The following is a 26,103-nucleotide window of genomic DNA, read 5'->3' on the forward strand; positions in this document are numbered from 1 at the left end:
AAATCCTAGAATAAGTATTATATGAAGTACTGATTGTAACCACTCTTGACAATTGGCCCAGGATATATTTAAAATTATTAGATTACTCATTATGTAGTGGAGTATAAAGTAGCAGGACATGGATATGCTCAAGTAAAGTACAAGTTCCTCAGACTTGTACTTAAGTGCATTACTTGGCTTAATATACTTAGTTACTTTTCACCAATGGTGTAATGTAGATGCAGATGGTTGACATTACCCTTGTTGACTGTGTTTGGAGGTATGGCTGTCTTTGCTGGTTGTGTCTATATTCTGACAGCCTCTCTTGCATATAGAGGCACAGGTAAAACTCTTTGCTATGATCCACACAAAGTTGATCCCACATTCTATAATGTGTTACTGCAGGTCTACATAAACACATATGAAACGCTCAATTATTAATATTATTACAATTGATAAAATATGTTCGATCAAACATAACATACAACACTGACCTGTACACCTCTTCAGAGATGGCAAGATTGTTTTTAGCAGGCATAGTTGCATTTGCAACACTTTTCTTGCTGTATCCATCTACAGCAATCACATGAGTCACTCCAAACATGACCAATTTTTCATTTTGGTCCATGTGCATCTTGTGTCCCATATACTCAGCATTATATGGGATTGGGTTAAAGTTACGGGAACCCTATGCAAGCAAGAAATATAAATATATTAGTCAGCATTAGATATAGGCTAGGTATTATTAGGTATACATGTGCAGGTATATAGGCTACATGGCCAGAAGGGTCTGCCAGCAGACCTCTGTGGGACTCATCCCATCTGTCAGGACGGAAATTACATCAGAATCACTCACAACTCTGTAAACTAAAGGTAACCACCGTAATACATAAACAGTTCATGTCAAATATTTAAGTTGAAACAATAATGCACAGAATTACAGTTTTTTTCAATTGCTAAACAACAGTGGGCACAACTGGAGTCACATGTGCAAAACTCTAACTACAGTCTGCACAGCAGCAGTTCATGTGGACCAAACTCTAGTTCGTTTTACATTGCTTGAACACAGTTTTCAAAACTCTACACACTTATCCCATGACTTTAACCACAACCTGCACAACACTGTGGATTTACAGCACTTTGTTCAAATGCTAACACACTGCTGTCAAAACTGTGAACCACACATTCAAAACAGAATAGATTTCAGCCTTGTGCCTTTCAAACACTGCTGATTGCAATTTCAGCTGAAAGGCTAAGCAGGTGTCTTGGTTTAGACTTGTTAGTGAACACACACACACACACACACACACACACACACACACACACACACATATATATATATATATAGCTATATAGGTAGAGCTCAGAAAGACTAATTTTGGAAATGGAACAAGGAGGACGGGTTCGTGGAGGGAGAAGGGTGGCAGGGAGAGGGCAGATGCGTGGAGGAAGACAAAGAGCTGTTATTTCAGATGAAATAAAATAAGGGCTACACTTATAGACCATGTCGTGAACCATGGTCTCTCACTGAGAGAGGCAGGGTTGAGGGTGCAACCCAATCTGCAAAGATCCACAGTGGCATCTGTAATGCGAATTTTCCATCATACAAACAGGTGAGAGTTACATCCTTACAGTAAATGAAAACATTACAGGAATTTATTTTGTATTGCAATTATAGAATATTTACACAGATATATATTACAGTAAGTTTGACTGTAACATTTTTACAACAGGACCCAAAGGCTGCCCCCAACAGGAGGAAGAGCAAAAATATTTTCAGATGCGCAGGAAAATGCTATTGTTGACATGGTTGTTGTCAACAATGCAATAAAACTGCGGGAGATTCAAGATAGAGTGCTGGCTGATAATGATATATTTGTTAAATGTTAATTCTGTCAGCACAACTATTGCTCAAGTCCTACAGAAACACCAAGTTACAATGAAACAGTTATACACTGTACCGTTCGAGAGAAACAGTGAACGGGTAAAAGAGCAAAGATACCAATGTCCAGGTAAGACGTCTGAGGTTACATACACAGCTATAAAAAATATTTACAGTAAATAAAACACTAGCATTACTACAGTAAAACTGTGCACTTACTGTTTTTCAGAGAGTAATGGAGGTGGAAGCACTGGAAACACCACATTCATTTGTATTTATCGATGAAGCTGGATTTAACTTTGCCAAAACGCGGCGCAGAGGAAGGAATGTCATAGGTCAAAGGGCCACTGTGGAGGTTCCAGGCCAAAGGGGGGGAAATATCACCATGTGTGCTGCAATGGCCAATGATGGTTTGCTTCTCAACACACCACTCATTGGCTCATACAACACAGAAAGGCTTATAGCTTTCCTAGAACAGCTCTATGCTCAGCTAGTGCCAGCAGAACAGGGGGAGCCAGTAAGAAACCCCCAAGTTTTTGTCATAGTTTGCGATAACGTTGCATTTCACCACTCTGCAGCTGTCACAGATTGGTTTGCAGCACATCACAGATTTATGTTTTTTTTACCTGCCTGCATATTCACCCTTCCTCAACCCAATAGAGGAGTTTTTCTCTGCCTGGAGGTGGAAAGTGTTTGGTCACCACCCACATGACCAAATGTCTCTTTTGGAAGCCATGCGTGCCGGATGTGAGGACACGAGTCCAGAGGACTGCCAGGGATGGATAAGGCACTCCAGAAGGTTCTTTCCCAGGTGCATGGCAAGAGAGAACATTAGATGTGATGTTGATGAAAACCTGTGGCCTGATGCTAGAGAGAGGCAGGATTAGCCCCTCAATTATTTGTTCGAATTACAGTATGTACTTTTAGTTTCTACCTTTTTTTTCTCATTACTGTAATTCCGTAAATTACTACAGACTATTGAAGCAAACTGCTGATTTTCATTTACCTTAAAGAATTATGTTCTAAATATTTAAATAAATCATGTGAAAGAATGTCACTCTTTTCTTTGAAGACAATATTACTTTGTATGAAGTCACTGAAATTGTTCAAACTGTAAAGATGAAAAGTTTGCATTTTCTGTATTGGTGTTTGATGCTAGTGTTTTTACTCTCAGTGTGTTCTGAGTGACAGTGTGTGTTATCTCAGTGAGGATTGTGCATAGTGTTTGGCAGCACTGAGCTTGTTTTGAGACGTGTGTTAAGAGTTGTGTTGCTTTGAATGAGTTTTGCAGGAGATGTGAACTGTTTAGCTCAGGTGACTGTTGGTAGTGCAGACTGTGGTTAGAGTTTTGCACATGTGACTCCAGTTGTGCACACTGTTGTTTAGCAATCGAAAAAAACTGTAAAGGAAATATATTATCTGGATGTGCACGGTTAAAAGGCCACAAAACACAAAGACTAATTCCATAGATTTCACGACTGGTTGACTGTGATTCAGAATATGTTGATATAGGATATGATTTAAAATATTATGTTGTGCAAGGTATTTTAACTGCCGAACTTTAATGTTAACTTAGGCTATATGACGGTTTAATGATATGACTTTGCGTTGGCTAATGAAATGCACAGGAGGTGTATCATCCCAATCTATTATCTTAAACCTTTATAGAAAGCAATTTAAACATTTATTCCTTAAAACTTACTAGTCGCTATTTAAAAACTACTAGTACTTATTTATAGCTACTAGTAACTATCCCCGTTTTACTAGTAACAATTGATTACATACTAGTACTTAATTTGTTGTTACTAGTGACTATTCCATTAGTTTCTAGTAATTATTTTTAGTTACTAGTCACTAATTGCACATTTTTTCTATTCTATTCTATAACTATTCGAATAGTTACTAGTAACTAATGAAAAGGTGATCTCTACAGAGCCCCATAGATTGCAATGTCAAAAATGTGCAATTAGTTACTAGTAACTAATGGAATAGTTAGCCTACTAGTAACTAAAACGTGCTAGTATCTAATCAATTGTTACTAGTAAAACGGGAATACGTATTAGTAGTTAATGGAATAGTTAATAGTAACTAATAAGTAAGTACTAGTAGCATTTAAATAGCAACTAGTAAGTTTTAAAGAATAAATGGTAAAAGGGCTTGCCATAAAAACCTCGACATTTACATCCTGACAGATAAGATGACACCCAGATTGCCTGAGCTCCACATAGGAGGTCTGCAGTCAGACCCTATTGGGCAAAACCCTGTCTATTATAAAAATATAAAATTCAGGACTAGCCTATTTAAGACATACTTGACGCCGTTCTTCATGGTAAGGGGTATGGGCTGCTCTCAGAACGCTCCCCTGCATGTACCCCAACTGAGGACAGGTAGCCTGTCATCATTTTACAACCATATGTTGATCCAGTCTGTTAAAACACACACATACACAGGCACACAATTGTTTGTCTACCATCAAATACCCTAGGTCTAGTGCAGTGGTGTAGTCTAGTTTTTTGTAGTGAGTATACTGTGATTTTTCCCTCCCAACCTCATACACCCCGTCCCAGAGCGACGTCCCATAAGCACCACTACAGTCACTAATACATACAGTATGCATGTGCATGTAATATAGAGCATTCTGAAGGACTGCTTAGGCTGTGTGTTATCAACACTGCAAAGACTTTAACAGCCAATGACAGTTACAAGTGGGCAAGGGCGTCACTTTGTGTTGAACAGTGGTGGGGACATTTAACAGCTCAGATTAGAGTTGTGACAAAACACGAAACACAGCATATGATAGGCTACGTTACAATCCTGAATATTGGGGTCACAAGAACAAGACTAGAAGATGTTTTAATGCTATTTAAAGAAATATATGATTGGGGGATCTGGGGGTCCTCCCCCAGAATATTTTGAGCATTAAACACTTAATTTCCTGCATTCTGGAGACATTTTCTGCACCAATTTATGGTGGAAATGTCTTTATTTATATAAAGGGAAACACAAAATTCAGGTGGCAGGTGACAATTCAGAATATAAAAATATAATTGAATATAATGCAGTAATCAGTAAATAGTTTTCTTTTAGCTTAAGTAATTTTTTTGGACAATGCAGATGTGTTTTCTCTATATATTTACATTGTATTGCATGTTTTCTTATTGTGCTAAAAAAAAACCTCTCATAGCACTTACATTTGTTATTTAACATTTCTTGTTGTTTTCAGAACAGATCAAAAGAAAAAACAGAAAAAGTGGTGGGGACATGTCCCCCGCGTCCCTAGTGTAAATGACACCTATGCAGGTGGGGCGAATAGACTGATTTTCTAAAGTTTAGTGTTAATCACCATTTAACTCAGCCAGTTAGGAGCTACATGAAGCCTTAGATGTTATATGAATCTGGTCCCTGGAGCACAGGTTTTATCAGCTGACAATTTTCAATGCACATTTAAGTTGTTGCAACTATAGCCTATTAACAATAATTGAAAGCAGAGGCTTATCAGTAGCAGTAATAACAATGAACATAGGCCTATGTGCAGTTCTATCACCAAGACTCATTCATTACAGAATATTATTAACAGTGAGGACACAAAAAGTGTCCACATCATCTCAAGCACTCTTATCATCCAAAACCATCGTCAAACTGAGGATATGTAGCTACTGTATCAGCTGAAATGCATGAGCAAGCATCCAGGAACTGTTATTTCTACAACTGCACACACACACACACACACACACACACACACACACACTCACACTCACAGGCCATGGAAGCCGAAAACGTCAGTTCAGTGCTTTGCAACACAGACGGGGTGAATTTATGAATGAACGCGTGAAAGTTCTGTCACAAAACGATGTTGTTACGTATCATCTCGCTGTTTTAAGTGAGTATACGGAAATCTTTGACCGTTCCTAGTGGGTATACAGCGTATAGGCTACCTGCGTATCACGTAGACTACACCACTGGTCTAGTATGCTACATGTTTTACTTTTTTATATCACGTAAGGTTACCTCATTTATTGCTCGAGAGACAGCAAATGTCAAGGTCTGAATCAGAAGTGTGTCCTTTTCTCCACATATTATGCTTGGCAAGTAGTCTCTGAATGCTGATCTCAGAGCTTCCACGCTGGACACCCATTTCTCGCATCTTTACTGAGATCTCATGATATGGCATTCCATTCATAAACATGTCCTCAATAAAAGACATGTATGGTTCGAGTGCCATTTGAACTGGAAAGTTTGACCAACTGGGACCGGACCCTTCGCTTTTGGCGCTCAGCGACCTACTCCTTTGAAACTATCCACTGCGCATGCGCAAAGCAAGCAGAACGGCACCGTGGGAAATGGTTAGACCTACTACAACAAATAAAGAAAAAAAAACAGAAAACTTCATTTGATCCATCCATTCGTTTTGGTTTCCTTGTTTATTATATTTCCCATTTCGAGCTTAAAGCAATGAAACAAACGTCAGTTCTCAATTTTTTGTACATACAGAAAAACAAAATATTGATTCGTTATTTCATTTTTGGTTTGCCAGATTAAAAGGAATAATTGAATGATCGGATGATACACGGACCGCGTTCCCAGGAAGTTTGCAAGTGCTGAGGGCTGTCCGAATCCACAGCAATTGCTCCAATACTCATATTACTAAACTATTTAGTATGCCAGAAAAATATTCAGTATGTCCTAATACATAGTATGTCAAATGCACTATTGCAAAAGCACCAGGATGTCCAACTGCATTCGTTCAGATTTTGCATTGTGCAAGCCAGTATGTCTTTCTGGTTACTGTGACCCACAATCCTTTGCGCAGGGACGTTGTTAGGCCTATTTTAGGGGGGCTGAAGCTACCCCAAAATGTTCCTAAGCCCCCCTAAATAATAATAAGAACAACAATTACAATTTGATTTATCCTCATTCATATTTAGACGCAACAAATGATATATAAAATAGCCGAAGAGTCGGAAGTTAGACAGAAGTACAAAGAGTCGTTGTGCTATCAAGATGATGCAGCGCACCGTCTCGTTGCATTGGTGTGAGCATACTCTTTGGTCTGAACTTGCTATGCACCCTCCCCCCCCACACATACACACACCGATACACACGTTAATGGTGAAAGGAAGATTGATTACACGTAGTGATACAGAGTGAAATTGTAAGTTGTTTTTAATTACATGCTTACTTTTAGCTACATTTTCTTGAGGTAAAGGAAAGGGGATATTTTGGTTTGCTATGGAAAACTAAAGTCTAGCTAGAGTGAACGAGTGAAATACAACAAATAGTTAACTTAGCAAGCTAATCACAACTCTTTATTCATTGCCAATAATATAGCCTATCTCTATAGTAGGCATATTCTAAAAAAATATCAGTCCCCATAGAATGTTGTTGTCACTGAAAACTAAATGTCATATGGTCCCTGTTAATGCTATTGTACCGGTGTATCCTTCAATTCATTGAGCAGATGGATATTGGAAGATATTTCAGCAGAGAGAAAGAGAAGCAGGAGATTGGCAGCAGTTGATTCTGAGGGAGCTGGCGTGATTGAGGTCAGTAGTGGTCTACAGGTCTAAGGATTGTTTGGTTTTCTTCTAACAATAAGCATTTGTTGGCAGGTCTAGGTACTATGCATAGCCTAAACTAAATTATTGCATTATATTTATTATATATGCTAGCTTTATTCTAACCAATTTATCTTTCTGCATTCATTAAATAAATATGTAGATGTTGCCTAAAGGCTTACCATCTACATAGGCTGTAGTTTAAAGATGAGCACATGCCCACAGATACACCTGTGAAAATAAAATGAAAGCAATCCTACATACAGTACATACAGTATATACAGTAATCATTACTCCAAATCTTTTATTCTTTCCGCCATCAGGTTATTGTATTTAGACAGTAGCCACTTTAAATAGGATCCGTGTTAATATCATACATGATAAATTATGCAGTGATGCCTATTTTTTTTCTTTTTCTTGTACTGCTATTTGTCATATTTGTTTAACTTACCAAGTTATTAGCTGTCTGGCCTCTGTCTGTTTTTGGACATTTTGGATGTTGTTTAATGTGACCAATTTGCATTTCGAAGTCATGAAATTAGCATCAGGGTTTTGTTTTATCTTAAAGGATAAGACAGGAGGAACAGAGTAGAAATGGAAGAAGAGGATATGTCTGTCACTTTTTACTTATTAACATATTGGTTTCTTGACTGGTTGTTGACATAAGCGTAACTCTAATACAGTAATGAAAGATGTGAGTGCAAAGATTTTGCAAACGCAAGTTACAAATACCCTGGGGGCTAAGCCCCCCCTGTCTTTCAATCCTAGTGACGTCCCTGTCTTTGCGCAATGTATATGAAGAAGAGGATTAAAGTTCAAGGCACAATGTTATGAAGAAGTGTTATGTCTTAACTGTGTTCATACTGCATGCAACAGCAAACACTTTGTAAGTGCCGCTGCAGTATGTACTAAAAGGAAAAAGGAAAAAGTATATGATTTGGAATCAATTCATACAGTCAACAGATGCCTTAAGCAGACTTTTTGCAGACTTCCAGAGACTTTACAAGACTTCACTGATTTAATTACCCACAATTCATTGCATTACAGACGCAGTCACTAATTGCGACTGAAAAACATACTGTATTTAAACTTGAATCATGTTGGCAAGAAATAATATTCAACATTACGATACAGAAATATGTATTGGTAATGAAATGGGTTAGGGGGTTAGGGTTAGGGGTTAGGTAATGAAATGCATTGTATTACTGCAGCATGCTATATAAAAGCTATGCAGTGTAATGCCAAATATGTAGGCAACCGCCTGAATGATCGGGTCAGGTCAAACAACCCTCGGCCTCTGGTGTGGCGTGTGTAAGGAGTATAACAATTACACAAGCAAGTTCTGCAGCCATCACCGTGTTCATGATTGTAGTTGTCCCTTCACTTCCCTTCTGTCTGTGGATGAAATGGAATTAAAGTCGATAGGTCTATTTACAACTATGACAAGCGAGCAGGCCAGAGCAAGTTTTGCAACCTGCAAAACACGAGGGACTCAGCAATGCAAAAGAATCAAACACTACACTTCGCTCTTATTGAAAACACACCTTAAAAACACATGAAATGCACACCCACATTAGTTCTTTCTGGCTCCGCTAGTGGTCCAACCAATCAGAATGCATACTTTCATAGTGAAGCGAGGACACACACACTGGTTAATGATAAGAAACTGCGTCACTTCACTTTGTTGGAAGTTGAAGTTGAAGCTCCTTTTCTACACAGACCTGCTGAGGACAGAAGAGAGCTGCACACTGATGAAGTTCATGGCTGAAAGTTCAGCTGTGATTGGTTGGGTGACATCTTTGATTGTTGTGCTTGGAGAATCGGATGAATTGATGGTGAACTTGTGATTGTTTAGAGCTGGGAAACAAGATGGCCGCCTGTGGGAACTCTCACCTGCTATTTTCAATCCTCAATCCTTTAACTCTTTATTTCACACAGATTTACTCAACTCTTTCTAGTGTTTGAATGTGTTTGTGTTCAGGTTTTCTCTCATTGATCAGCAGCTTGTAGTAGAGTTTGGGCTTTTTATCTTCCACAACATGTCTTCTTTCAGACTAGAGGAAAGAAAACTTGTATTTGATTACACTTTGTCTATTTGTGTCTGTAGATTTCTCCTATATTCACCAAAAGCTAGCATTAGATAATGCCTCATTTGCATGTTTAAACACATTTCAGAAAACCTGTAATACAAAAACTAATTGTCTTAATGTCAGTAATCAGCTGGGGAAGTTTTATGTTGATATTTTGAAGTAGTGTCTCCCCTTAATGACAGCAGCCATTTAAACAGTCAAACTGCTTTTTATTTAGTATTATCTTGCACCTTTCTACATGTTTTCTAATAATAAAAGAATATTTCTTGTAGTTCAGCTGTAAAATTACAACCAGTTTCTGTGTTTGATGGTATTTTATTGTAGAATATTTTCTATTTTATTGTAATTTAATGGGAACTTTTTTTTTTCATGGTGCACATTAATCAGCAGATTGTAGTAGAGCTTTGATTAATTCAACTGTCTGAGCCACTTTTTCCCTTTAGGCTTTTCTGTGTTAAAGAGGAGCTAAGCAAGAGACCCGCTATTCTGAAAACATGTTTCCTCGTGTGCTTCGAGTCTTCGCTGTAAAAACAACCAAAGTCCAAATTAAAGTCTAAAACACAGCTGCTGTGTAGAGATGGTCTGACTGGTCGCTGTTACTGGGAGGTTGAGAGGAGAGGAGTGGTTAATATATCAGTGAGTTACAGAGGAATCAGAAGGAGAGGAGACAGTGATGACTGTAGGTTTGGATATAATGATCAGTCCTGGAGTCTGATCTGCTCTAATGGACATTACTCTGTGTCACAATAAGAGAGTAACAGACCTCACTTCCTCCTCTGTCTCTAACAGAGTAGCAGTGTATGTGGACTGTCCTGCTGGCACTCTGTCGCTCGATGGTGTTTTTTGCACCCAACTGCTCCTTCCAGGCAGCGCTGCGACAGCTGCCTTCAAGACACCTAACCCTAACCTTAACCTTAACCCTAATTTCCATTTTATGGTGGTTAGGACAGGAACTTTTTTTTAAAGCCAGGCCTTGTTTGTGGTAGTGGACAGTATGGATACTGTCGAAGCTCAGCATCAAAATAACTGAACCCCCCCCCCTTTGTAAATCACGGGTCGCTAGACACAGGGCCCTCACTGACCAAGGTGCAAACTAACCAACTAACCAACTTAATATGCAAATTAGTGTGTGCTGAAGCACAGATGGGATGAGAAGGAGGGAGGAGCGAGCTAGTCTTCGTTTTGTTTGAAAATACTTTGAACGTCAACAAGAAGTAACGTCACCCAACATCGCTTAGAGCACCTTTAAGTAGGGTTGTTATTGTGGTACTTCTACTTTTACTAAAGTAAATATGTCTCTGGTTATTTGTACTTTTACTTAAGTACTGAGATTCAGCACTTCCTCCACCAGTGCCTCTGACGCACTGATCCACCTCCACACCTTCAACACCACATTCACTCAACCTCTTTATCCTGGGTTTTGGTCAGCTGGTTCCTCAGTGTCTCTGTGTCCTCTGCAGGACTGAGAGTCTCTCCTGTGGACAGAAACACTGACTTAAGATCAGCTGCTGAAATCAAAGTTCAGTCTGTTCACCATCACACACACTCTGCACTGTGAAGCAGATCTGTCTCAGACTCAAACACTAAACATTCATTTGTCTGATTTCATCTCTTTGATTATCAACATTTAAACTGTTGAACTAGAAACCCTGTATGATTCCTGTCATCAGCTGACTATCTTTACCTGACAATACACTGTATAAAGCTGAGTGAATGTGATGTTACTTTAAGTTTTTGTTAAATCTGTGTCCATGGTTACGAGCTGTACCAAAAGCTTCTCTGATATCAGATTTGTGTTGTAATAAACTTTTATATTAGAGTAAGAACATCTGAGGCTCTGAGGCTGAGACTAAAATATTTTTTTTTTTTCAGAATTGTGGCCAGACGTTAGCTATGTGGATATCGTTAACTATTTCGTCCTTAGTGAGGGTGTTGATGGTGAGACACTAAGAAATTATAAGAGCACAGAGGCTTAAAACTATCTACACAGCACCAACATCGTAAAAATACTGTGTACAAAATACGACGAGTTAATTTTCCTTAAGGCTGAGGTTGAGCCTAGTCAGAGCATCTACAAGCCAAACAACTAGCTTGGGTAATGACGAGGCCCATTGGTATCATCGAAACAGTCGGCTGTTCATGCATTGCAGGGCTAGGGAAATCTTGTAGCCATGCAGCAGCTGTCATTTGGAAGGTAGGCATAGGCTGTTAGAGCGATCTTGCTACAGATTAAATCTGTATCTGTGTTAATCTGTAAATTATTGAAAACAAACATACCAGATAACATATAACATATATTACAAAAATATATACAGTCGTACTGCAGTTTTTTATAAGTACAGTGCAGTACAATAACATGTCCGTGTCCAAAATATTGAAAAATATATTATATATTGAATTAGTACAGTACTATAGTGTGCAATGCAGTTAATGTACAAACGGGTAATCAACAACAATATATCATTATGACTGATTCAGGTCCAGAATGCAGTGGTTAGTGGAAAGACAGGGTTTGCATGTACAGACGTGCAGCGGAGATGGAATGCAGGGACATCCAAGAACCTTCAGCCCAAGCGTCTGAGCCAGATATATTTTAGGCACCACAAGGCAGAGGATAAGTATGAGGAAGAGACTAGGGCAGTTGGCAGTCAACTCCCAAACACACCACAGTATCAGTCCCACAAAGACTTTAGCGAGAGAGTGGACACATCTCAAACAAAACCTCTATTCCTTCTCAAGAATACGCTACTGGAAAAGTGTTACAATGCCACTCCAGCAGCAGAACAACAGGGCAGTTCAAAAGAACAGGGAACCATCAATGATTTAACATTTCTGTCACATCAAAACCATGACAGTGATCTGAGTTGTGTGAAATGCCAGAAATTCTATCAGGCTTATGTTAATATGGATGGCAAACAAGCTGATACACTGGAACTTGAGACGAGGGGGCAGAGTGCACCTGATCTGTGGCACAGTTCTAGGAAACTTAGAATTACAGCCAGTTCAGCAAAGAAGGTGCCTGTACGTGCAGGCACAAATAGTGAAAGGTTTTTGTGTGAGCACTTTTACCCCAGCTTTCGTGGTAACTATGCCACTAATTATGGGAAAGAAAAGGAAGAAACAGCTTACAACCAATTAAAAGAACAGGGAACAAACATAACATACACGGGCACAGTTGTATGTGGTGCAAAGCCATTGTTATCAGCAAGTCCAGATGGAATCATCAACTCCTGTGAGCTCCTAGAGATTAAATGCCCTGTCCCAAATAAAAATCACCAGACACTCAGTGACTTGTTATCTCAAAGATTCAGTGATTTCAAGATAGTGGATGGAAAACTTGAGGTTCAGAAAACTGGTAGCCGAGGCTATTACATGCAAGCCCAACTAGGAATGTTTTGCACAGGTCTCAAGACAGCCAGACTGATGATATGGACACCAGATGAGAGTGTGGTATTTAGTGTACCATTTGATGAGCTGTTTGTCATGGAACAGGTGAAGCGGTTGAGAAATTTCTACTTCTCATCCATGCTGCCTCAACTTGTTGATGAATTTGCTGCGGGGCGGCTTAAGTTTGGTGGGAGATACACTGAAACTGTGAGGAAAATGTAAAGCAAAAGTAAGGAAAGACAAATGTGATCAAGGGCCATTGTTAGTGCCCACTGTTGAAAATAATTCAATTTACAGCAATGAAATGTAAATTTACGTTTATTGCAATGCACTTAAATTTATTGAAGTTCATGCATCTATTTTCATGTTGATAAAAAAATCAAATATCTACTGACAATGTCTGACATGGAAATTTCAATAATAACAAATATTAAATGTGTTTTCATTACTTCTACATTATAATTCTTGAGTTTACTTGAAGCTGCACTCAAGTTCACATTTCCCATTGCTTCTATTATAGAGAAATTTACTGAAATACAGAGATCTGGTTAAAGTGAGATACTGCAAAGGTTTTAATGTAATTATTTCACAGAGAAGGTACATAAGAGAAGTGCAATTAATCACATGGGGAGCTTACAGAGGAAAACACCAAACAGTTTTCCTCAGCATCTCCCCAAGAACAAAAAGAACACAGCGATTATATACTTGTTCTTGGAACAAGAAGTCCTATGCTCATTGGAAGGCACCCAAATAAACACTCCTAGGTTTCTTAACAATTTCAATAGCCAACGACAGCTTTTAAATGTCTTCAGTCAAGTTTAGCTTCTTCCTCAGACATTCTGACTCCTGTCTTCTGTGACAGGCTGTCAAACTCAGTTAACACACAGAATTTATAAATAGTTTTCAAAACTCCTGCAGCTGTGTACAGTAAGCAAAAACCTCCTGCATGAGCATTTTGCTTATATCTCCATTCATAGCTCATATAACAGTGAGACAATTATGAACAGATGCATTCAGAGAAATGTTGAAATGATTAACAGAACTTAAAGGATCATATTTGTCCTTAACATTTCTCCCTGAACTCTGCCTCTGCTTGGTTTTAAACACGCATGAAGTGACCTACTGCTCAATATCACGAATGAGATCACCCCACAAATTCACAAGGGCAGAAAATATACGTAGAATGTATGTCTACTTTTGGGACCAGGGAAATAGGCACTACTTGTGATAATATTTTAAACACCTTTAGGCGTCTGATGGCCCTTTCCACGTGTATTCTAACATTTGCAATTCTTCTAGTGGAAGTGACCTGTTCTTCAGTAAGTTGTGCACCTTTTTTGTGACTGAGGGTATGATTATGTTAACTTTCCTTTCAAAGAGTATGTCTCTAATTGTGAATCCACTTTCTGCCATGACCTCATCACCCGGTTGTAAGTACTCCAGAATCCCAGAATCCATAGTAATATGGATTAAATACAATGGATAAAACATTATTAATCCACATGGAGCAATACTTACAAGGTACTTAACTGTATTATGGGAGTAATAATGGCTATAGGACTCTCCTCTTGTGTCTAGGTTTTTGAGGTTCAATCTTAATTTCATTAACGTTAGAAGTACTTGGTCTCTTACAGACATTTTAAAAGACCCAGCAAACTGTTCAAGCACTGAAACAAGAGTATTAAATGTTTGAAGTAGAATGTCAGTGTACAGTAATGAGTCTGAATCATTTAGAAGAATATTATGTGCCACACTGCACTGTGTTGCTTGATGACGGACTTCTTTGGTGTTGGTGGGCAGCTTCGCATAACCATGATGCAGTAAGGCTGGGTCTTCCCAATGGGTCTGTGTAGAACACTTGGTCGCTGTCTTGATGGTTGTGTCATAAGAGGCGTTCCCGTTGCAATCTAAGTTGACAATGAAAATCATATCAGGTTTCAGGGCTAATGTTGTGCTCTAGTACTTCAGTAGCAGGTGGCAAGGTAAGTCATGTTATCTATAGGAATACCAATACAACTTACAGTTTTATGCAAATGTTTAGGCACTCCTGTTCATTATTAAGATTTCAGTTTATCATCTGCTGTGCAAACACCAGGGACTAAGCAGTGGCCAGAGGAAGCATCTACAGGCTGTTGTAACTTTTGCACCTATTATTGTATTGTTCTTATTATATAACATTGTTGAAATTGATTCTATAAATGTAATTTCACATCTCAAATGTCACAATTTGTAAAAAAAATATCCAAAGGAAGTTACTGCTTCAAAAGCCTAGCAGATGATAAACTGAATTACCGGGGGTGCCTAAACTTAAAAAACAACAACTGTATAGCCTACATCTAGACTTTTAACTCACTATCATCTCTGGTTAACCTACCAACATAGTTTTGCATAATACAAGTTTGAATCTAACTGAATAAAAAGTAATGTATTAGGTTAACTTACAATGTTCATGGGTTGTGGATGTTTGTCGCTCGTCCAAGAATGAAGTCTCCGGAGTTTTGTCAGAGTGGAAGTGGGGGCATACACTGTTTGAATTAAACCAGCCGGTAAATACCGTTAATGGTAAGTAACATTATACCAAGTGTGGATAACATTAACATTTAACAGAGCAGGCTCGCTGTGTTAACAACATAATTCTGTTTTACTGACCCAAAGTAATATAACTGACATTAAAGCAACACTATGTAACTTTTAGCTGCAGCTGTAGTTCCAATGAGACAACCTGTAGGGGGACCAAAGCGGCAGGTAGCGCGAGCTGTAGTTCCAATGAGACAACCTGTAGGGGGACCAAAGCTGGAAAAGTTACATAGTGTAGCTTTAAGTAAATCTGACGACAGTTAAAAAGAGACTATGCTAATGTTACCATCAAAAAGAGCTAACAGGCTAATAATAGCAACAAAGCTAGCTTCATGACGTAGCATTAGTTATCAACACTCAAGCTAACGATAGCTAGCATTAACCTAACCGTTAAAACAACGTTGGCTCCCGTTACGTGCTGGTGTTCTCAGTTAGCTTAACATAGCTAACGTTAACTTGTAACTAATGGTGTAAGAATTTCTCCCATCTAGCAGTGAAATTGTATATGACAACCAATATTACTTTCTATCTAGCCCCTCCCATTCCGAGCGCGTTTTAACTGCTAAGGTGGCCGTATGGCAAGCTTAACATGGCTTGTTTGTACGAGATTAATAGCGTAAGGCAATGTTTATAGCGTAGGCTACATATTTTTCTCCGTGAGAAGAGTCAGAGATCAGCGATGCGACGGAGGTGCGAGGGTAAGCTAAAGGAAGAGGGAAATAAGGTAAAGAAAAACCAAAAGACCGAGCCGGTGGCAGTGGATCGTTAAGGCCTCCTAGGCAGAAAAACTAAAGAGACATGCTCCAAAGATAACGAGGAGAGAGTGGAAGCCCTTCAAAGACATTTGTGACATGTCCTTACACGTCCTCGAGTGACTCGCTCGTATGTATTCTCAATGGCAGATTCTACGTTTAACAAGAATACTTTGGTTAGTTGGTGGAAGTAATTACATTTGAATGAGCACATATTTGTGAAAGAACAAAGTTTTTTTTTTAATCAACTCAAAAAATTACACAATGTAGGTTTAATAAATTGTGTAACAGCAGGACAGTCGAGTGTATTAATGTAACTAACTGCTAAAGTCAGTTGAACAGGTGAAGTGAAGATAACGTTGTCGGTTGCCGAGCCGGTTACCAACGGGCCCGGTAGTTAACGACACACTAAAGTTCTTCTGACGGATTGAGTGTTTTTAGCTCTGTGGTGCTGTTTCTCCCTCATTGTTCTCTGTGAAATTGGCTGAAAGTGATGTAATGTAGTGTTTTATATGGAGTGAGCAGAACTGCGCCGGAAACAAATAGCCTTTTAAATGCTACATTGCTTGTAAAAATATAATGGGAGTAACTGGCAAACCAGCTTTAAAAGTGAGGTATTTTACTTTTAAATAAGTGCTGTGCTGCATATCTGCTCCAAGGTGTGTGTGTGTGTGTGTGTGTGTGTGTGTGTGTGTGAGTGCGTGCGTGCGTGTGTGTGTGTTGTTTAATAGTGTGTCATATATTTTGATAAAGTAGATTAAAGTTCAGAGTCAATCTCTCCAGTTAGTTCACTTTGTCCCGTGTTGTGACGCAGATGTTTCTCCATGTTCAACTTTTGGTAAGTGACACTTTTTAGTGTTGAACGATTCTCAGCTGATCTCTGATCTCATTTTAGTTTTCTCAAACTGTTAAACACAGAAATTCAGGTGTTTGTGTGTGAAAAGCTGCAGTTTGTGTTGAGACGAGCTCAGCTGTCCTGCGAGTAGCAGAATAACGTGTTGATTTGATTCTCAGTAATTTCTAATGTGCAGTAAAACTAATACCAATACTAATACCACCATGTAAAACAGTTCAGCATTGAAAACCTTACTTAGATAAAAGTACAGAAGTATAATCAGCTAAATGTAGTTAAAGTACACAGGGCAGTTAAATGTCCCCTGTGGGTGTGATACTATAAGCTGTATACTTACTGATGCCTTCCGGTGTAAACTGCATTTTACTGTTTTAAACTGTTTTATATGAAGCTGAAATGATTCTTTGCATTATTGATGACTGTTGAAAGTGGCACAAAGTGGCATATATTCAGTCAAAACTTCAAAGCCCCAAATGATCTCTGAGGGGGGCCACCGAAGGAGTTTTGGGATCTTTAGTCAAAATAGACTTGACCCTCCCTTCGCCAGCATAAATTTTTCTATGACCCTCCAAAATGATTGGTAAAAAAGGCATGACCCTCCCCAACAATTTATTGATGCCTTCTGTACTGGTTTGCACTTGGCAAAGCTGTACAGATAGCCACTGTTTTTTTTACAATCAGGACATACATGACTTTATATATATATATATATATATATATATATATATATATATATATATATATATATATATATATATATATATATATATAGCAGCTGAGACCTGGTCTACCACTTGGGGAACACAGTATGAGCACATGTGGACAAAACAAACATGCTAAATAAACATATATGTTTATTTTTAAAGCAGATTTTAAATTACATTGTAACAATTTAACAATTCACCCTCATGAAATCCAATCGCAGCACAGCTGTCTTGGAACGCAATAGACAGATGGTGGCGGAATGCCCCGACACTTAAATTCAACTAAAATGTAACAGTGAACACTCAGTGTTTGACCTACAGTCTGTTGAGATGCCTCTCCAAATGCAGAAACAAAGCGCAGTCACACCATAAAACGTTAAGTCCGTATTTTGCCGTAATCCAATGACACGAAAAAAAAGTAATCCACAGCGATCAGGAGATCCACAATAAGGGTCACGGTCTATCAAGCAAGGCCTATACAAGCGTCACATTCACCAGCCAGCTCCAAACAGGTGAACGAGGCCTCTCCACTTCGCTGTTTAAACAAAATGGAATAAACGTATAAAAGTCCAAATCTACACAAAACGCACAATCAATTAGTAAGATGACATAAAATGTATATACATGGCATTTAGGAAACCTTTATTGCAACATTGGCACAGCAAGATGTCCAGACTAGTGCAACAGTAATTTTCGTTTTTTGCGTCCTGCTGCTCCAATCGTCAGCCAGGTAATATTTTTTTTACTAAAGCAGTATATGAAATCAGATGTATTACCTACCACCATTTAGTTGTTTTGTGTTATTTCAAATATTTATAAAATATCTGGTCATGCCAGACGTAATTATTCCACTCATTTTTGAAACAGTACAATTACCCGTTTCAGCCACCAGCAAACTCCACGTATGGGTCAGACCCATCTGCTAAGGGGGCGAAGACTGAGAGCTACATGGAAAAATATGCACCAAACAAGCCACTTTGAAATTTTGCTGTTTTCATGAATACAAAAGTTGGGTGACCCCCCCCCCCCAGACTAAAAAAATGTTGGATGACCATCCCCTCAACAAAGAATAAAACGACATGACCCTCCCCTATTTTCCTCCGGTGGTCCATTCCATAAATACCGAACGGCCCCTTTACTGTTATTTAAAAGAAGTAAAAGCTGCAGATAGTCACCTTTAAAAAGCTGGAACCATTACATTTTGGAAAATGATTTAAACCTCTCACATATCAAAGAAGTTTTATTATTTATTACAATTCATCAACTCTTTGTTCTCAACTTTCATTTAAACTACAACATATCAGACTTCATAAAGTCTTTGTTGAGTTAACTAGTAACTCGAACTGTCAGATAAATGTAGTGCAGTAAAAGTAGAAAGTAACAACATGGAAATACTAAAAGTACAAACAAATTTGAATTTAATTTAAATGTACTTAGTTACTTTACACCACTGCTTAATTATTGTATTAAGGATGAAAAATCAATAAATCATCTACCAGTTTATGAGGTCCATGGAGTTCAAAGTGCTGCAGTAAATCCTCCTTTTTTAAGATTAGATAAAACTTTATTGATCTCCAGAGCACAAACTCATGTGTTGTAGCAGCACAAAGACAGAAGGAAGTACAGCGTGCGTGTTTCTAGTGTTTATAATGTCTCATAAAGTGCTGTAACTTGAGCTCCGTAGGCATATTTTGATGAAGGAGATTAAAGGTCAAAGTCAATCTCTCCAGTGGCACTCATAAGTTTATGAACCCATGCTAAAGTTGACTAATCTTTTGGAAATTGATCTTAATGCCATAATTAAAAAGATTTGGAAAAATCCAACATTTAAGGACACCAATTTTCTTTATGAATGAATAATGTATCGTAAATAAATAAACGTTTTTCCTTAAAATACAGGGGGCATAAGTCAGTACACACCTATGTTAAATTCCCATAGAGGCAGGCAGATTTTTATTTTTAAAGGCCAGTTATTTCATGCATCCAGGATACTATGCATCCTGGCCTTTGGAATTAAAATATCCCCACATCATCACATACCTAGAGATTGGCATGGTTTTATTTCAGTTAGCCTAATAGCTGGTTTGATTTGCATTGAAAGATGATTTTATGGACAGTACCCCATGCCAATCTCTAGGTATGGTATGATGACTTATGCCTCTGTATTTTAAGGAAGAACATTTATTTATTTACTATACATTATTCATTCACAAAGAAAATTGGTGTCCTTAAAGGTTGGCTTTTTCCTCATTTTTTTAATTAAGCATAAAGATCAATTTCCAAAAGATGATTTTTTTAGCATGGGTTCATAAACTTATGAGTGCTACTGTATTTCACTTTGTCCCGTGTTGTGATGAAAATGTTTCTCCATGTTCAACTTTTGGTAAGTGACACTTTTCAGTGTTGAACGATTCTCAGCTGATCTCTGATCTCATGTTTTTTAGTTTTTTTTTTAAGGTTTATTTAGATAGGGACAGATGTATGATGTATGTATCATAGTGTTTTTAGCCGAAGCTAATTCTCGACACTCGTCCCTAGTAGGGCTTTATGTTAGTTTTCTCAAACTGTTAAACACAGAAATGCAGGTGTTTGTGTGTGAAAGGCTGCTGTTTGTGTTGACAAGAGCTCAGCTCTGAGCTAACAGTTAGCCACTATGTCCTGCGAGTAGCAGATTGACTTGTGTTGATTTGATTCTCAGTCATTTTTAATGTGCAGTAAAACTAATACCAATACTAAGACCACCATGTAAAAGAGTTCAGTATTGAAAACATTACTTAGGAGGTCACGTAGGACACGAAGACCCGGATTGAGATGGCCGCTTGAGACTTCTCTCCGGCTCCAGGTTAAAACAAAGTAATAACTTTCTCCAAGCAAACTTAAATGTAGATATTTTAAGACCAAACCCTCCCCTGATCTATTGGAATAATGAGTTCAATCTTTTGTGTAAGTCATTGAAACGGAGAGTTTATTTCTGTTTCCTCTGATTGCCAACACCTAGAAGAACACTTTTCAAAAGCCAAAAGGAACTGTCATTATTGTTCTCTGTGTGATTTCAATACATTTCTGTCAGCTTTCATTTCTGTTTAGTCTTTTCTTTTGTCTCTATAGTCATATAACAGTTTATACATCCATGTGAAATCCCTGCAGCCTATCCTGATAGCCCAGGTTCTCCTGAAAGAAATGATGTCTAGAAATTGATGGTGCATCACAGGGTTGAAGTTATACAAACATTATTACACAAGGAGACCAGGGGAAACAAAGATGGCAACACATGTCTTAGACCTGAGAGGGTTAAACTAGTCTGGACCCAGCTTCTTATGTGCTTATCCATCCCATTTAGGATTGACCCATCTTCCAGAACAAATCATCTTGGGCTGAATTGAACCACGGTCCCTGCAATCAGACATAGGTTATCATGTATCCCGGTCTAAAGTTCCTGGACCTTATCACAGGACCATAGGACATGAAGTAACTGGCCTTCCTCTGTCTCTCTAATTATCAACATGACTGTCGTTTATCTCCAAGTGGAAACGACTGTCTGCCTCTCAATGTTAAGAACACTCTTTCCATGAGTTTTTTTAGCTTTGACAAAGTGATCTCTAATGTTTTCCCCAACCCTCCAGCTAAATGCCTCTTCATACGACAGCCAGATTTCAACAGAGACAAAGCTAAATAACTCCTATAATGATTACAAGTCATTGTTGTTTACTTGTTTACTTTGTAGTTTATTTTTATTGGTGTAACATTTATGTCTCTTTGTCGTCGTGCAAACAAGTTGCATGTTCTCAGCGTTTTGAGGCTACAGAGGTGTCTTTGATAAACGTCCAGAGTAGAACTACAGCAGCTGATTATGCATTCAACTGACAGTGATGTGAAAGAGACAAGAAGAGCCAATACCAAATTATGTTTCCTCTGCAGATGAGAGGCTGAGTTCAGCAGCATGGATCAGTGTGAGGACAGAGAAACCACTCTGTGTGGGGAACAGGACAGCCAGACCAAAGCTCAGAGGTGAAATGACCATCTCTAACTGTCCAGCACTCACATCACTCCACCACCTGAAATACACAAACTTGTAGTGATGATGAGATGGACTCATGATCTTCTATTAAGTACTTAATAGTACTTTTTACTCAATATACTGGGAGAGAGAGTGCTGCAACATGGCCATCGTTCCTCTCTCTAACGCCTACCATACACTAGAAGACACTGAACAAACTGAAATCTGGCACCATCTCACATCTAATGTTAAATACACACTGTAGTCCCAGCTCAGAGGAGAAAAGATGAACTTGAAATAGTATTGGTTCCTCTGTCTCACTCACACATGTCCAGCTGCAGTCTTATATAAAGTACTTGAAAGCAATACTTGAGTAAAAGTACAAGTATTTGACCAGTAAATGACTTTTTTGACCTCTTAGAATATTACTTGAGTAAAAGTCTTAAAGTAGCCAATATTTACTGTACTTAAGTTTCAAGAGTCATTTTCTGATATTAAATGTACTTAAGTATTATAAGTAAAAGTACAAGTAAAAAAAACTTTGATTATGAACTTCATGGCCAAAAGTGTGTAATGTTATCTTCATCACCACTGTTGTTGGGTGATCATCATCTGTTACCATGGCAGCAGAACCTGCACCAGGTGCTTCCATGACACTATCAGTCATTATGTGTCCTCTTCTTCTTTAGTTTTGGCCTATGGTTGTTTTCTTGCCGCTTGGATACAAACAGGCATCACGTCACCAACTGGAATGGAGCATTATCTTGGCAATCTAGGAACAATCATTCACCAAACCTGTTTTTTTCCAGTGTAACAAATTTCTTCAGATTTTATTTTGTAGTAACGAGAACTAAGATGCTTCAGGGAAATGTAGTGGAGTAAAAGTATACATTTTATTTAGGAAATGTTGTGGAGTAAAAGTATACATTTTATTTAGGAAATGTTGTGGAGTAAAAGTATATATTTTATTTAGGAAATGTAGTGGAGTAAAAGTAAAAGTTTCCGGAAATATAAATAACGAAGTAAAGTACAGAAACGTGAAAAAGTACAGTAGCAAAGTATTTGTACTTTGTTAAATTACAACACATATCCAGCTGTCATCCTTTCTCAATACAATCTAACGTTACCTGCACATACAGGACATTACCAAGATATCTAGAATAACAACTATCAACATATAAGATATGAAAGAATATGCATAGGAAATGATTTCCCACTATCACCAACATTATTCACACTCAGGGCCCTATCTTGCACCTGGCGCAGCGCAAAGCCCAACGGAAGTGTCTTTGCTAGTTTAAGACCGATGCAGTTGTCAGTTTCCCGTCCAGCACGTTGTTTAAACAGCAAATGCACATCTTTGCGCCCATGGGCGTACTGGTCTTACAGGGAGTTGTGTTCAGGTGCAGGTAGAATAGGGCCCTCAACCTCTGTCTATGTTGTGGTAAAGCCCAGAGCAGCAGATCACACCTGACTCTGCTGGACCTGAACCTGAACCCAGCTGTGTGTCCATGAAGAGTGACCGGTCTAAGGATTGGCCTGTGGCCTTCAGAGCTGGACGTCACTCTGGTGATCCAAGGTGAGGATTTAAAACTGAGAAAAACACTACAGAGTGTTAGTGTCAGATCTTCAATTGTGAGTCATTGGTGTAAACTGCCAGCTTTCAGAATGTTTCAACTAGTCTCGTCCAGAATCTTTGGTCTGAACTGGACTTTAGCAAGCAGGCCACCCATAATCCTTTACTAGGGCATGTGGCCTTGCCAAGAATAACAGAACAGCAGGGGGCAACCCAGAAGCAACCTGCTCCTTACCATGCATATCTGATAGTGGTCTACAAGATGCAGCCCACCTGTGTGTTTCACATGGATTCACTCTGTCCCTTTAAAACTGTTTTTTTTTTGAGAAAATATTGTTTGAAATGTATCCACAATCCATTGTTGCACAGTGTTCTGTGTACAGTGCAGATTATATTCAGTTTTTATGTGTTTCTATCAGGAGAAAGCTGGAAGAACCAGAACCCAGCTGTGTGTCCATGAAGAGTGACCGGTCTAAGGATTGGCCTGTGGCCTTCAGAGATGGACATCACTCTGTTGATCAAAGGTGAGGATTTAAAACTGAGAACAAAAGAAACTGTGCTGCCTTCCTGTTGGTCTGATCCATCAAACAATGTTGATTATCGTTCCAACCTGTTCAACTTTGGGGAATCGCTCTCTGGTGTTGTAGCTCAGTTTTAGAGCAAAACTCTGCCTGGCTTCTTAGTTCTTCCTGTTGAATCACAGTGGGATCAGCAGTACGACCAACAATTTAATGTCAGGGAAAACCATGTGATTCAATGCTGTAATCAACACTTTAATTCAGAAGACCTTTACTTTCTGTGTGTCTCTGTGTAGACAGACATACTGTAAGCTAATTCTTCCTGATTCCTCCACAGAGTGGACCAGGAGAGCTCAGAGGTTCACAGTGGTCAGTCTGCCCAGCAGCATCAAACACACCTAGACTCCATATTTATGGTCTGTACATGTACAACAACTACTTTTACATCTAGCTTGTTCACAATCATCTGGTGTACGTTTTAGACCAGTAGATTGTCAGTCTGTCCAACATGGATCTGATGTTTGCTTCCATCATTTCAGTTTGATTTGGTCATTCATATATTTTTCTGTTCCAGCTGCTGGAGGAGGACATTGTTACTTTTGTGAAGAACGACCTGAAAAAGATCCAGAAGCTACTGATTCCAGATTACCCAGAATGCTCAGAGAGTCAGAGGGAGGGTGAGGAGGTGTTGGATGGTGAGGATGAAGATCAGAGGAGGAGCATCAGAGAGGCATTTCTAAAGCTCACACTGCACTTCCTGAGGAGAATGAAGCAGGAGGAGCTGGCTGACTGTCTGCAGAGCAGTAAGTTTTTATATCTTTAGGGGAAGTAAACTGCCATGTGTACTTTATAAATCACTTATTGATCTTCTTTGTTGTGTGTTCATTCAGGAAGTCTTGCTGCAGGTGGTAAGCTTAAACTGAAATGTAACCTAAACAAGAAGTTCCAGTGTGTGTTTGAGGGGATTGCTAAAGCAGGAAACCCAACCCTTCTGAATCAGATGTTCACAGAGATCTACATCATAGAGGGAGGGACTGCAGAGGTCAATGATGAACATGAGGTCAGACAGATTGAAACAGCATCCAGGAAACCAGACAGACCAGAAACAAGAATCGGAAAAGAAGACATCTTTAAAACCCCACCTGGAAGAGATGAACCAATCAGAACAGTGATGACAAAGGGAGTGGCTGGCATCGGGAAAACAGTCTTAACACAGAAGTTCACTCTGGACTGGGCTGAAGACAAAGCCAACCAGGACATCCAGTTCACATTTCCATTCACCTTCAGAGAGCTGAATGTGCTGAAAGAGGAAAAGTACAGCTTGGTGGAACTTGTTGATTACTTCTTTAGTGAAACCAAAGAAGCAGGAATCTGCAGGTTTGAAGAGGTCGTGTTTATCTTTGACGGTCTGGATGAGTGTCGAATTCCTCTGGACTTCCACAACACTGAGATCCTGTCTGATGTTACAGAGTCTACCTCAGTGGATGTGCTGCTGACAAACCTCATCAGGGGGAAACTGCTTCCCTCTGCTCGCCTCTGGATAACCACAAGACCTGCAGCAGCCAATCAGATCCCACCTGAGTTTGTTGACATGGTGACAGAGGTCAGAGGGTTCACTGACCCACAGAAGGAGGAGTACTTCAGGAAGAGATTCAGAGATGAGGAGCAGGCCAGCAGAATCATCTCCCACATCAAGACATCACGAAGCCTCCACATCATGTGCCACATCCCAGTCTTCTGCTGGATCACTGCTACAGTTCTGCAGGACGTGTTGAAGACCAAAGAGGGAATAGAGCTGCCCAAGACCCTGACTGAGATGTACATCCACTTCCTGGTGGTTCAGTCAAAAGTGAAGAACATCAAGTATGATGGAGGAGCCGAGACTGATCCACACTGGAGTCCAGAGAGCAGGAAGATGATCAAGTCTTTGGGAAAACTGGCTTTTGAGCAGCTGCAGAAAGGCAACCTGATCTTTTACGAATCAGACCTGACAGAGTGTGGCATCGATATCAGAGCAGCCTCAGTGTACTCAGGAGTGTTCACACAGATCTTTAAAGAGGAAAGAGGACTGTACCAGGACAAGGTGTTCTGCTTTGTCCATCTGAGTGTTCAGGAGTTTCTGGCTGCTCTTCATGTCCATCTGACATTCATCAACTCAGAAGTCAACCTACTGTCAGAAGAACAAACAACATCAACACAGTTCTACCAGAGTGCTGTGGACAAGGCCTTACAG

At 39.1% G+C, this 26,103-nt stretch overlaps 2 protein-coding genes across 2 annotated transcripts in view; one reads left to right on the plus strand and one right to left on the minus strand.

Annotated features, from left to right (window-relative positions):
• Positions 1-26,103, minus strand: part of LOC116049982 (keratin, type I cytoskeletal 13-like) — a 511,520-nt gene that overhangs the window by 394,888 nt on the left and 90,529 nt on the right. The window lies entirely within an intron of this gene.
• LOC116050016 (NACHT, LRR and PYD domains-containing protein 3-like) overlaps positions 1-26,103 on the plus strand; it is a 271,266-nt gene that overhangs the window by 228,513 nt on the left and 16,650 nt on the right. The gene's annotated exons all lie outside the window — the stretch shown is intronic.

Source organism: Sander lucioperca, chromosome 21 (assembly GCF_008315115.2).
Source record: "Sander lucioperca isolate FBNREF2018 chromosome 21, SLUC_FBN_1.2, whole genome shotgun sequence".
NCBI classification, from domain to species: domain Eukaryota; kingdom Metazoa; phylum Chordata; class Actinopteri; order Perciformes; family Percidae; genus Sander; species Sander lucioperca.